This window comes from Macrobrachium nipponense, chromosome 33 (assembly GCF_015104395.2).
Source record: "Macrobrachium nipponense isolate FS-2020 chromosome 33, ASM1510439v2, whole genome shotgun sequence".
NCBI classification, from domain to species: domain Eukaryota; kingdom Metazoa; phylum Arthropoda; class Malacostraca; order Decapoda; family Palaemonidae; genus Macrobrachium; species Macrobrachium nipponense.
This window is the reverse complement of record NC_087219.1, coordinates 29,864,908-29,878,958: the sequence shown is the minus strand read 5'-3', so window position 1 is coordinate 29,878,958 and position 14,051 is coordinate 29,864,908.

The following is a 14,051-nucleotide window of genomic DNA, read 5'->3' as shown; positions in this document are numbered from 1 at the left end:
CCCCCAACAACAACAACAACAACAACAACAAGTAATTTGTAGGATTACTCCCCGAGTAAGCGAAAAAAGAGCGAAGGAATGACACAGTTCATTCATTTATTTTTTTATGTTGCTTTGAAAAAAACAAAAACAAAACAAACAAACAACAATAAACTGCTGATGCTAATTGCCTCTCAGGAAATGGAGTTTAAAAGGCTGAGCAGTCAGATCCGTTGACCCACACACGTGCCCTTGTTTGGGAATTACGTTTAATATTTAATATTTCATTTGGTTTTTGTATATCAGAAATCGCTTACGTTTAATATTTAATATTTCTTTTTTTTTTTTTTTTTTTTTTTTTTTTTTTTTTTGTATCGGAAATCGCTTAATCTCGCTTGAATATAGCCATGACCTTCCGGCGAATGCTGGAACAGTGCATATGTTTGGCAATACGAGTTGTGGAATGCATATATTTATATGTATTTATTATAATGAGTATATATACATGCACACATACACACACACATGTATATATATATATATATATATATATATATATATATATATATATATATATATATATATATTTATATATATATGCTTTAAAAGACTCTTTATGACAGAGGCTAACAGCACAAACCTGCAGTAGAATTATCTTGGTAAGTCTTTAATGTTACAAAAGCTAAGGCAAATGCTTAATCCTAACTTGTAAAAGAAAGTAAGAAAAATATGTAAAACATAAAAGAAATATCTGTAGATTGTCATGTAATAAATGTTGAACTTAAATGGCGAGAATTATATTAGAAACTACATAATGAGGGTAATTAGGGAAAATACAATCTGAAATCGCTAGAGATAGATTAATTTAAAGAACTCAGCTATCTAAATGTACTAATTTTGATTAATTTTAACAAAAGACTCGTAAGTTAACCAATGGATTTTAAAAATATATTCCTGAGAAATGATTCATAAATCCCAGAGGCCATATGTCACTAATGAATATAATAATAATGAATGTAATTTCTATATCATATAATAGTTAGATGAATTATTTAGCTTATAATTATATTACGTAATTACTCGACGGATTTCCCTTTTCATCTCTGTAAACTCGTGCAAGAGATAATTGAGTCGGCGCATAACTGAATTTCAAATATTATAAAATGATTTACCTCGTCCAGAGATTCTCAAAGTTTAAAAGAAAAAAAATTCCTGTTAAATGAGGCAAGAAAATCTTACAGCAGCTTGATCATAATGGAGGCTAATTTAGACGAATCCTCGTGTAGATAGGGAACCAATTCTCTCTCTCTCTCTCTCTCTCTCTCTCTCTCTCTCTCTCTCTCTCTCTCTCTCTTATCTTCCAAGAATACTTTTGTCTCTTTATTTTCCTATATATCTTTCATTGTCATTTCCAATTGTATTACTAATAAGAAATATTTAATTTAATCTTTCGTATGCTATACCAATCCTTAGCAACGAGCCTTCTCTAAAACTATAGTAGATTCACATCAACCGTGCATTTGATGTCTAAGCCAGGCCCTTACAACGTTCCTGATTGGCTGTTGATAAGCCAATCACAAGGATGGAAACTCTCAGTCTCTCGAGAGAGTTTACATGAGTAGGATCTATGTTCGATCTCTCCTGAAGGATACGTCTTTCAAATGTATCCCTCAGGAGAGGTGTAACATACAGGATGCCTATGTGAACTCTCTCGAGAGACTGAGAGCTTCAAGCCTTGTGATTGGCTTATCAACAACCAATCAGGAGCGTCGTAAGGGACTGGACTAGACATCAAATGCACGGTTGATGTGAATCTACTATAGTACTAGAAGGTGGGAAGAAGCGATTAATCATTTTCGGCGCCACTGAACGGTATGATTGTACTGTAATGGCGTAATGGCTTATTACGTGGACATTAAACAGTATATTTCCTTCCACTTTCACTGCAGTTAATGGATGAATATCGCCTGCGTCGAATCAGAGCTTTTCACCTCACAAAAGAACTGTCCTGTTTTTTTTCTTTTCTCCAAGAGGACGGATTAGTTTGGGATTAAATGAACTCGGGTAAATCAAAGCTTGGCATTTTATTTTTTAGGTTGATTTAAGGAAGATTTGTGGAACAATAAGTTGGTCTTAGTATGTTCAACAAGTATATGCAGTAATCAAGCGAGAGAGAGAGACAGAGAGACAGAGAGAGAGAGAGAGAGAGAGAGATAGAGAGAGAGAGAGAGAGAGGAAGAAATCTGGACAATAAGTCGATCTTATTACTTTCAACAAAGAGATGCAGTAATCAAGCGAGAGAGAGAGAGAGAGAGAGAGAGAGAGAGAGAGAGAGAAGAGAAGTGGGGGGGGGGGGGGGGGTGGGGGGGGGGGGGGGGGGAAGAAACCCTAAGGAGAATATGGATAGTTGTTCGTGTTCCATGTAGCTTAAACAGAATTTTGAAGTAAGAAGAACGCGGCGATTTGCATTTGTTTATTCTACCGCACAAAGAATATGGAGATGAGTTTTTCATTGGGCTACCAGAGGGGAGATACAAAACTTACCTGTAATTTATTCAGGCTAAAATTCTCTTCTATTATGAATTTACCGATGGTAGAATATTCAAAAGACAGTACTTAGGGATACACACACACACACATGTATATATATATATATATATATATATATATATATATATATATATATATATGTAGTATATATATTTATACATATATATGGATATATAGGTATATATATACATATATATTATATATATTATATATATATATATATATATGTATGTATATATACACATATATGTAGTATATATTTGGGCATAATATATATTGTATGTCTAATATATGTATATGTATACATGATATCTATATATATATAATAATATTAATATCTATAATACTTATATAGATCCTCCTATGTATATATATTATTCTCTACTCCTCTTCTTGTTACCTATATATTATCTGTCTCTCTCTTTATCTAATATATATATATATATATTATATATAATATATGATATTATAGATGTATATGTTATTATCGTCTTCTCTTACCTCCTTTATTTCCTTATCTATATAAATATTATAATTAATATGTAATATATAAGATATAATATATACATCTCTCTCTCTCTCTCTCTCTCTCTCTCGCTCTCTCTCTTTGAAACTCGTCCTTTCTGATTGCATTTCAAAACCGTATACGTTCACATGTTTCATCTTTTCAGTCCCAATACGGAAATGACTGTCCCATTATTCCACTAAAGGGAAGACTGGAACTAATGGTTTTCGTTGACCCAATTGGATGTGGAAGTTAGCAAACTACGTTTCCTTAGTTCCACGAACTTCGAATACATGAGCTGGGCTTCATCTATTCAGCTTAAAACAGAAAACGGAATCTGAAAGGGAGTACTCTTTTTATACGCCTACTTCGTCGAGAAAGGACATCAAGGGAGAGTTCTTATATGTGATATTTTTTTATTCAGCCTCTTTCAAAAGTAAGAGTAAACGATAACTATTCTGTGATAATTTTAGTTTTAACTGAAAATCCTGATAAATTGAGAGTTTCTGTAATAATTTTAAATTTAATTGAAAATTCTGATAAATGAATTTTAGTTTTAATTGAAAATTCTGATAAATTAATTTTAGACTTAATTGAAAATTCTGATATATGGAGAGTTCTTTCAAAAGTGAGTAAAACAATAAGTATTTTTAAATGATTTTAGTTTTAATTAAAAATTTTGATAAATAAATTTTAGTTTTAACTGGAAATTTTGATAAATGAATTTTGGTTTTAATTGAAAATTCTGATAAATGAATTTCAGTTTTAATTGAAAATTCTGATAAATGAATTTTAGGTTTAATATGGAAAAATTCTGCATAAATGAATTTATAGTTTTAATTGAAAATTCTGATAAAATGAAATTTTAAAGGGGGTTTTAAAATTGAAAATTCTGATAAATGAAAAATTTTAGTTTTTTAATTTTAAAATTCTGATAATGAATTTTAGTTTTTAATTGAAAATTCTGAAAGTGAAAATTCGGAGTGAATTTCAGTTTTAACTGAAAATTTTGATAAATGAATTTTAGTTTTAATTGAAAAATCTGATGAATAAATTTTAGTTTTCATTGAAAATTCTGATAAATGAATTTTAATTATAATTGAAAATTCTGATTAATGAATTTTTGTTTTAATCGACAATTCTGATAAATGAATTTTAGTTTTAATTGAAAAATCTGATGAATGAATTTTAGATTTAATTGAAAATTCTGATGAATGAATTTTAGTTTTAATTGAAAATTCTGATATATGGAGAGTTCTTATCAGTGACATTTTTCTATTCAGTCTCATTCAGAAGTAAGAGTAAAAGTATTAATTTGTTAATAATTTTAGTTTTAATTGAAAATTTTGGTAAATGAATTTTAGTTTTAATTGAAAATTCTGATATATAGAGAATTCTTATTAGTGACATTTTTCTCTTCAGTCTCATCGAAAAGTAAGAGTAAACCCAGAACTATTTTGTAATGATTTTAGTTTTAATTGAAAATTCTGATATATGGAGAGCTCCTATCAGTGTTGGCACGAATTAAAGCTTTTTTCGATCTCAAAAAAGGCGCTATAAAATTAATTTCCGGTTTTTGAAGGAATTAATGTCAGCCATTTTTGACCTAATAAAGGTTTCATAGAATTAATTTCCGGGTTCTTAACGACAGTGTGCTTCCTTTTGTCAGCCTCATTTCTAGGAATTTAAGATTAATTTCTTCTAGGCATTATGAAATCATACGACCACAGTAATTAAAAAAAAATTATAAAACCGTGGTCCTATTTTTGAAGATAATTATGAATCCTCTGCCATCCCAATTAATGAGATTTTGCGACAATATGAATCTCCAGTCTCTGGTGTCGTTTGTATCTCAACGATTTTTTTATTTTTTGTAAAAATATTAGTTATCACCTATAAAGAATTTTGAGTGTTATTTTGTTTAGCTTGCCTTATCTGCTTATACATACACGCACATATATATACACATATCTACATAACATATACACAAATTTCTATGTATATATATTATAATATGCTATATTATATAGTATATATATACATATTATATATTATATATATATATATATATGTACTATATATATATATATATATATATATATATATATAATATATATATACATATATATATATATATATATATATATATATATATATATATATATATATATATATATTATATATATATATAACATTCATCGAATAGAATGCAACTATTTTAATTTAAAAATAGGTATACCTGCAATGTTATTTAGGCTTCCTGTGTCTTCTCAGTGTCAGGACAAAGGGGCTAAGGTTTGGCGGGGTTGGGGGGAAGGGAGGGGGAGGGAGAGGGGGGTATTGTTACTTTGTTGGAGCCTGACACAGTTGTTCTTTAAAGCAGACCTGTTTTCCTCCATTCTCGTCACCAGAGGTCTCCTTCCTTTGGAACACGACTCATCTGGTGTGGTGGCTTTATTCTCCTTGATCATTTTCCCATTGTGAAAGCTCTCTCTCTCTCTCTCTCTCTCCCTAAGGTTCTTAAGTGGTGTATGCTTGAAATTAATAGACTTCGTTCATTTATAAGAGATTACTTTCTCTCTCTCTCTCTCTCTCTCTTCATTTCTTTTTCTCTCTCTTCTCTATCTCTCTCTCTTTAAAACAGTAACTCTTCTTTTAATAGTTTACTCCGATCTCTACTCTCTCTCCTCTCTCTCTCTCGTTGCCTTAAACCAGTTTCATCTTTCTCTCTCTATACTTCTTAATCTGTCTCCTTCCTTAACCAGTATCCTTCTCTTTTCTTTTAATAGTTTACTCTCGCTCTCTCTCCCTCTCTCTCTCTCTCTCTCTGTTAACAGTTTACTCTTCTTTCTCTCTGTTAACAGCTTACTCTCTCTCTCTCTCTCTCTCTCTCTCTCTCTCTCTCTCTCTCAACAGTTTACTGTCCTCTCTTCTCACTCAACAGTTTACTCATTTCTTCTCTTTTTCTCTCTAACGTCTCTCTCTCGTCTGTTTCCACTCTCTCTCTCTCGTCTCATCTCTCTCATCTCCTCTCTCTCTCTCTCTCTTAACAGTTTACTCTCTCTCTCTATCTCTCACTGTTAAAAGTTTACTCTCTCTCTTCTCTCTCTCTCTCTATCTCAATCTCTTAACAGTTTACTCCCTTTCTCTCTTTTAACAGTTACTCTCTCTCTCTCTATCTCTCTCTCTTAACAGTTATCTCTCTCTCTCTCTCTCTCTCTCTCTCTCTCTTTTAACAGTTACTCTCTCTCCCTCTCTATCTCTCTCTGTTAACAGTTATCTCTCTCTCTCTCTCTCTCTCTCTCTCTCTCTCTTTCAATCTCTTAAGTTTACTCTCTCTCTCTCTCTCCCAATCTCTTAACAGTTTACTCTATCTCACTCTATCTCTCTCTCTATCTCTCTCTCTCTTAAGTTTACTCTCTCTCTCTCTCTAACGTTTACTCTCCTCTCTCTCTCTAACTCACTCTCTCTCTCTCTCTCTCTCTCTCTCTCTCTCTCTCTAACAGTTTACTCTCTCTCTCTCTCTCTCTCTCTCTCTCTCTCTCTCTCTTAACAGTTTACTCTCTCTCTCTCTCTCTCTCTCTCTCTCTCTCTTACACACAGACACACACACACGCGCGCGCGCACAAATACACACTCATACACATATACACATATTTTGTGTTTTTTTCTATTAACCTGAAATCAAAGTCACAAAAATCTGGTTCCTAAGATTTCATTATCCCTAAATGAAACACTGAGCGAGCCATCTTGCTTCATCCCTCAACACAGCCTCAGGTCTACATTGGAAAAATCATATATTTAGAATGACGTCATCGCCAGAAGAATATTGTAAAGCCTCGTTTTCCTCCTCATTCTTACTCTTAAAGAATAATGGGGGATAAGAATGAGGCTTTAATTTCCTCATTATTCAGGCAGATATTCACTTTGAATATCTTTATTTATGAAGCTGTCATGGCATAAGAAACAATTTACGAATTTTTATTTCAGAATTGACCCCATAGGAGAGTACTGCTCTCAGTGTACCTCATGCAATGCACTGTAGGCATTGCATAAGGTTCTTTGTGGCGTCCCTTCCTTAGAGCACTAGCTGCAAGCCCTTTTATTCCTTTTACTCTACCTCTGTTCATATTCTCTTTCTTCCATCTTTCACCCTTAACCCTCTCCTAACAACTACAAAAAAAGTTTTCATCCTGTTACGCCTTTCAGGTCTCCTTTATTTTCTGTTTTTCTTTTCAGTGCTGAATGACCTCATAGGTCCCAGCGCCTGGCCTTTGGCCTAAGTCTCATAATCTGATTCTTATTTCAGAACTGGGGTTTCTTATTATATCTCTGTAAACTTTCTATATCATATTTTAACTTTGTCATTTTATTTGAAAACAGGATATGAAATTCCGATCATTGTATACCAGAAGGATATAGAGGGGAAAATATTTGGACTATTTTATTCCCGTTGAAAAGAACCAACTAGGAGGATCTGATGCCGAGTGTTGAGAATTAAGTGGAAAAAAATGTATAACTAACCCTTTGCCTTTTGGAAAACTCCCATAGCTCTATTCTGTGAAAGCCTTGTATCTACAGAAAGAATAAAACTTCTTAGAAAACCCACTATCTTTCTTCAGGGGGAATTAGATACACACAAAGACATATTCCGGGTAATTTTCGTAGGAGTCTCTTCCGTGCATGAAATAAAAGGCCTATCCATTAAGGGATTACAGTCGCCTATGGGATTACGTTCGTTCCCCTTCGAAGGCTTGCACAGAAGATGAATCTGAATTTGATATTTCTTGAGTGGCGTCTCTAATTGACGTTCTGTCACTATAGCCCCTTTGCAGGTCCATGTATACACACAAAGAAGCTCTCCCCATTCTAGACAGACTTTCATAACCACCGTTCGAACCAGTCTGATTTCTTTTGATAAATACACACTGTCTTCTCTCCCTGTCAAACCTTTAGTCATCTACCTTATTCGCGCAATCAAGCTTCTGTCACACACTTGCCATGTTAAACAAAGTAAGTACAGTCTTTACAATGCTTACTGTTGCTCCTGATATTCTTGCCTTCACCCAGTGATATATACTATATATATATATATATATATATAATATATATATATATATATACATATTATATATATATACATATATATATATCTATATATATAAGTCATATCACATTTCCGTGATTCATATACATATATCGAGCTACAATGTCCTTTAATATCTAATTCGCTCTACCTCGGAATTAATATATTTTCATATATGCTTAACCGAAGGCAAATCTATTATCGAGAAAAAATTCCCCTTCGGTTAAGCATATATGAAAATATATTAATTCCGAGGTAGAGCGAATTAGATATTTAAAGGACATTGTAGCTCGATATATATATATAATATATATATATATATATATATATATATATATATATATATATATATCGAGTTGAAGAGAAAGATGGGGAAAAATGGATAAGTATCAAGATCTGAAAATAAAAATAAGAAGGATATGGGATATGCCAGTGGAAATTGTACCCATAATCATAGGAGCACTAGGCACAATCCCAAGATCCCTGAAAAGGAATATAGAAAAACTAGAGGCTGAAATAGCTCCAGGACTCATGCATAAGAGTGTGATCCTAGAAACGGCGCACATAGTAAGAAAAGTGATAGACTCTTAAGGAGGCAGGATGCAACCCAGAACCCCACACTATAAATACCACCCAGTCGAATTGGAGGACTGTGATAGAGCAAAAAAAAAAATAATAATAATAATGATAATAATAATAATAATAATAATAATAATAATAATATAAAATAATAATAATAATAATAATAATAATAATAATAATAATAATAATAATAAAATGATTATTATTATTATTTATTTATTTATTTATTTTTTTTTTTTTGCTCTATCACAGTCCTCCAATTCGACTGGGTGGTATTTATAGTGTGGGGTTCCGGGTTGCATCCTGCCTCCTTAGGAGTCCATCACTTTTCTTACCATGTGTGCCGTTTCTAGGATCACACTCTTCTGCATGAGTCCTGGAGCTACTTCAGCCTCTAGTTTTTCTAGATTCCTTTTCAGGGATCTTGGGATCGTGCCTAGTGCTCCTATGATTATGGGTATGATTTCCACTGGCATATCCCATATCCTTCTTATTTATATTTTCAGATCTTGATACTTATCCATTTTTTCCCTCTCTTTCTCTTCAACTTTGGTGTCCCATGGTATTGCGACATCAATGAGTGATACTTTCTTCTTGACTTTGTTAATCAACGTCACGTCTGGTCTGTTTGCATGTATCACCCTATCTGTTCTGATACCATAGTGCCAGAGGATCTTTGCCTGATCGTTTTCTATCACTCCCTCAGGTTGGTGCTTGTACCACTTATTACTGCAAGGTAGCTGATGTTTCTTGCACAGGCTCCAGTGGAAGGCTTTTGCCACTGAATCATGCCTCTTTTTGTACTGGTTCTGTGCAAGTGCCGGGCATTTGCTTGATATGTGGTTTATGGTTTCATTTTTTGTATTGTTTTTATTGTTTAAACTAGGTTTTTTTATATTTTTTTTCAGTTGTAGCTGCCCTGTTTCTGTAATAGCTTTGCGTCAAGAGCCTAGCTGCGTTGTTCTGTCAGTTTCGCTCTGTGTTGACTCCCGGGTAGAAGCAGTGTGATAGTGCTCTCCATAAGTAAGTAAGTGTTCATGACGTTCTTTTGCAGATGCAAGGGCTCTGCCTCTGTCTATTTAAGCAAATACATTCCTGAACTGCATGCTAGTATTGCACCAGCACCTGTGTTTTTTTTTTGCCATGTCCCTAGGTTAGGTTAGGTTAGGTAAGATTGGGTTAGGTCAGGTTCGGTTGGTTTAGCTTAGGATAGGTTAGGTTAGGTTGGGTTGGGGTATGTTAGGTTGGGTTAAGTCAGGTTAGGTTGGGTTAGCTAAGGTTAGGATGGGTTGGGTTAAGTTAGGTTGGGTTAAGTCAGGTTAGGTTGGGTTAGCTTAGGTTAGGTTGGGTTGGGTTAGGTTAGGTTGGGTTAGGTTAGGTTGGATTAAGTCAGGTTATGTTGGGTTAGCTTAGGTTAGGTTAGGTTAGGTTGGGTTAGGTTAGGTTAGATTAGGTTATGTTGGCTTAGGTTAGGTTAGTAATATCACTTTGGTAATTTGGGTGTGGGGAACATAATGAGGTTATTTTCAAGAAAACTCAATCGTTAGTTTTTGAGATGTGGCTTTCCGCTTTTTTCAGGGAAAGGTTCCAGTAGTTGGTTCCATCATTGTACAATGCGTCTCGGATTACATAGTCAGTTTAGTGTAGACCATTGTGGAGTATTCTGCTTTGATTCCGAGAAAGGAAACATGAAACGACAACTGCTGTTTCCACATCAACAGCAAGACTGCTAAGATTAAGTTCCATACTGTTAAAATTAGGTCTCAGACTGCTAAAATTAGGTCCCAGACTGCTAAAAGTAGGCCCCAGACTACTAAAAGTAGGTCCCAGACTGCTAAAAGTAGGTCACAGACTGCTAAAATGAGGTCCCAGACTGCTAAAATGAGGTCACCTGCATTAAATCTCCTGGAGTTATGTTTTTATCATCCCTAGCCCTCAGGTTCCTGGCTAATTTTCTGACCTTACTTAAATTTCCTTTCAGATTATTCCTAAATTGCTCTACATTCTGGTGATTTTAACCGCTAATCTTTTACCATTTCAAGGGGTCCATTTAGTTCATAAAGCATCTCAAGCTGCAAATGCTAATTAACTAACTTTGTCAGCTGGAATCAGGACCAAAGTTCTTCATCATACTTCAGGATAATTAGTTCCGTCTCGCTGAAGGATGCCAATCGGACTATAAGTATACTTTAGGCAAAGGATGAAGAATTCTATATTCCTAATTTCTTCAGTAGTACCTTACTAGACGGACTGTTAATGAAATCTGTACACTGTTTGCTTAAATTCAATTATTTCCTCATTCCAATATATACCTTAGTTGCCATTCAACGAAGGAAAATAAAACTTAATCACCTATTAAAAAGCATTGCTGGATGTCAAATATATCCATAACTATTTTGAATTGAACTTAGCACTTCGTAGCAATGGAAAGGCACACAGAAAAGATATGTCATAAGTGACTGTTATAGAGTAAGAGGGTTGGTGGCATACAGCAGCTATTCATGACGTAAGGAGGAGTTAATGACGTCATCAACAGTCGATGATAGGACAGGAAGTTCTTCCACCTTATGCACTGCTGTTTGCTGTTAATTTTTGAAGTGTCTGATATTTTATTTACGCTTTGTCAACTTCAAATTTTTTTTCTTTATCGTTGTATAAATAACATTCTTTAACTGGTCCTCAGCTACGGTGCTTGTGCTTTCTAATGGACTAAGAGAGAGAGAGAGAGAGAGAGAGAGAGAGAGAGAGAGAGAGAGAGAGAGAGAGAGAGAAGTTAAGTATATCTTAGTTTACCAGACCAGTGAGCTGATTAACAGCTCTCCTAGGGCTGGCCCGAGGGATTAGATATATTTTTACGTGACTAGGAACCAATTGGTTACCTAGCAACGGGACCTACAGCTTATTGTGGGATCCAAACCACATTGTATCGAAAAATGAATTTCTATCACCAGAAACAAATTCCTATGATTCCGTGTTGGCCGAGCCGAGAATCGAACTTCGGACCACCGGAATGGTAGCTGAGTGCGAAATGCACTCGGCCAACGTGGAACTAGAGAGAGAGAGAGAGAGAGAGAGAGAGAGAGAGAGAGAGAGAAAGGAGAACGTAATACTTTTTTGGAGAGAGAGAGAGAGAGAGAGAGAGAGCGAGGAGAACAGGAAATCTTAATATTTCTTTGGAGAGAGAGAAACTTTGTACCTCTTGGAGAGAGAGAGACAGAGAGAGACAGAAAGAGAAAAAGAGGAGAGCTTAATACTTATTTGGAGAGAGAGAGAGAGAGAGAGAGAGAGAGAGAGAGAGAGAGAGAGAGAGAGGATAACTTAATCCTTCTTTGGAGAGAGAGAGAGAGAGAGAAAGAGAGAGAGAGAGAGAGAACTTAATACGTCTTTGGAGAGAGAGAGAGAGAGAGAGAGAGCGCGAGGAAAACAGGAGATCTTAATATTTCTTTGGAGAGAAAGAAACTTTGTACCTCTTGGAGAGAGAGAGACAGAGAGAGAGAAAGAGAACTTAATACTTATTTGGAGAGGGAGAGAGAGAGAGAGAGAGAGAGAGAGAGGAGAGAGAGAGAGAGAACTTAATACTCCTCTGGAGAGAAGAATAACTGGGTTGTTTATATAAAGTCTTAAGTCACCTCAGAGACTTACGGGAACTCATAACATCGCCGTCTTCATTGTACCTGCCCTGAGCAGCTCGCGAGGATTGCTAGAGAAGGTCGACCTGATTGCAAACGGCTTCGTTTCTAAAGAGGATTATTTCGTCTGGGAAGAGGAAATGACGCGGAAAGTTGTTAGATCTTGAGTTAGGGTGGATGAGGAGGTCGGTTTTGTTAAAGAGTAAGTGTTTAGAGTCTAGGATTTGGCTCCAAACTTTGTCGGAGTTTGGGGGACCTTGCTGAGAAAGAGGGAAGAGGGTAGGTCACCATTGGTGTGAAAAGATGCATGAAATAGAAAAGTGTATAAGGATCAATTAAATTCAAGAATGGATCAGAGGTCACTAAGGGTCAGTAGCATACAGAGGGTCACAAAAAGGAACATTCTATGAATAGGATAATGAATATATATAAGTAAAAAAATAATGTAAAGTTGTACAAATTTACGCGTTAGGTTTTGCAAAAAATAACACGTGTTCACATGAGCAACAGAAGAAATAAAAAGCGTAACTCACATTAGGATCGAACCCAGGGTTAAAGTATAATAATAGAGGTCACAAAGAATCGAACCCAAGATTGAAGCATATTAGAGGTCACAAAGGATCGAACTTAAGTATATTAGAGGTCACAAAGGGTCCAACCCAAGTTTGAAGCATATTAGAGGTCACAAAGGAACGAACCATTTTCAAGTATATTAGAGGTCACAAGGGATCGAACCGAAGTTTGAAGTATATTAGAGGCCACAAAGGAACGAACCCAAGTTTGAAGTATATTTGAGGTCACAAAGGGTCAATAGCATTCAGGGGGTTCAATTTTCTCTGAAAAGACATAGGGTTAAATAAGAATGACATTTGTGACCTTTTAAAACACAGTATCGGATAGAACAGACACTAGCATTCAATAGGGCAAAGCATCTGAGCGCTTGTCTTCCCTCCAAGCATAAAAGCACTAATCGTAAACAGGAGACGGATCTGATTTTATTCAAGCGCATGCTTTTATCTGTCAGGTCTTCGAAAACGATGTGCAGCAGTGAGTGTTAAGTTGCCGTGAAAAAGAATGAGAATTGGACATGACAGCCTGGTGCTTTTATTTGATTTATGTTAAAGTCTTTGGTGGCCGGGAATTAATCGTCCGTGTATATATAAGTATATATATATATATATATATATATATATATATATATATATATATATATATATATATATATATATATATATATGTATTACAATTGCAGCAGTGTGACATCTTAGGCCCCTGCTCTCTTCCTAGTTTTTGGACACACTCGTCAATACAAGGCCTTGAAGGAGATATGAAGGTCAAAATAAGAAATATTAGTTATACCTCCCTCAAAATCCAGTCACTCATTGTCCATTACTAGGCCCACCTTTGGCAAAAATTTTAGAAATATCCTCCAATCACTTATTGTATAATCATACCTAAAGGTCGAAGCCACGAAGGAAAGTGAAACGATGGAGTATACTGCGAGATCTTTCAACTCAAGGGTCATTTACTAGCAGACTGCTAAGTAAAGGACCGTTCAGTCGATAGCATGCTCCGTCATTTCTCTTTTCTTCGTGGCTTCTACCTTTATTTATACATTCACCGCATTCCAAACTTTCGTGATTCACTTATACATAATCATACCTACAAACAAAAAAGCGAAAAAGCAAATTAAAAATGGGAATTTCTCGCGGTTCGCGGA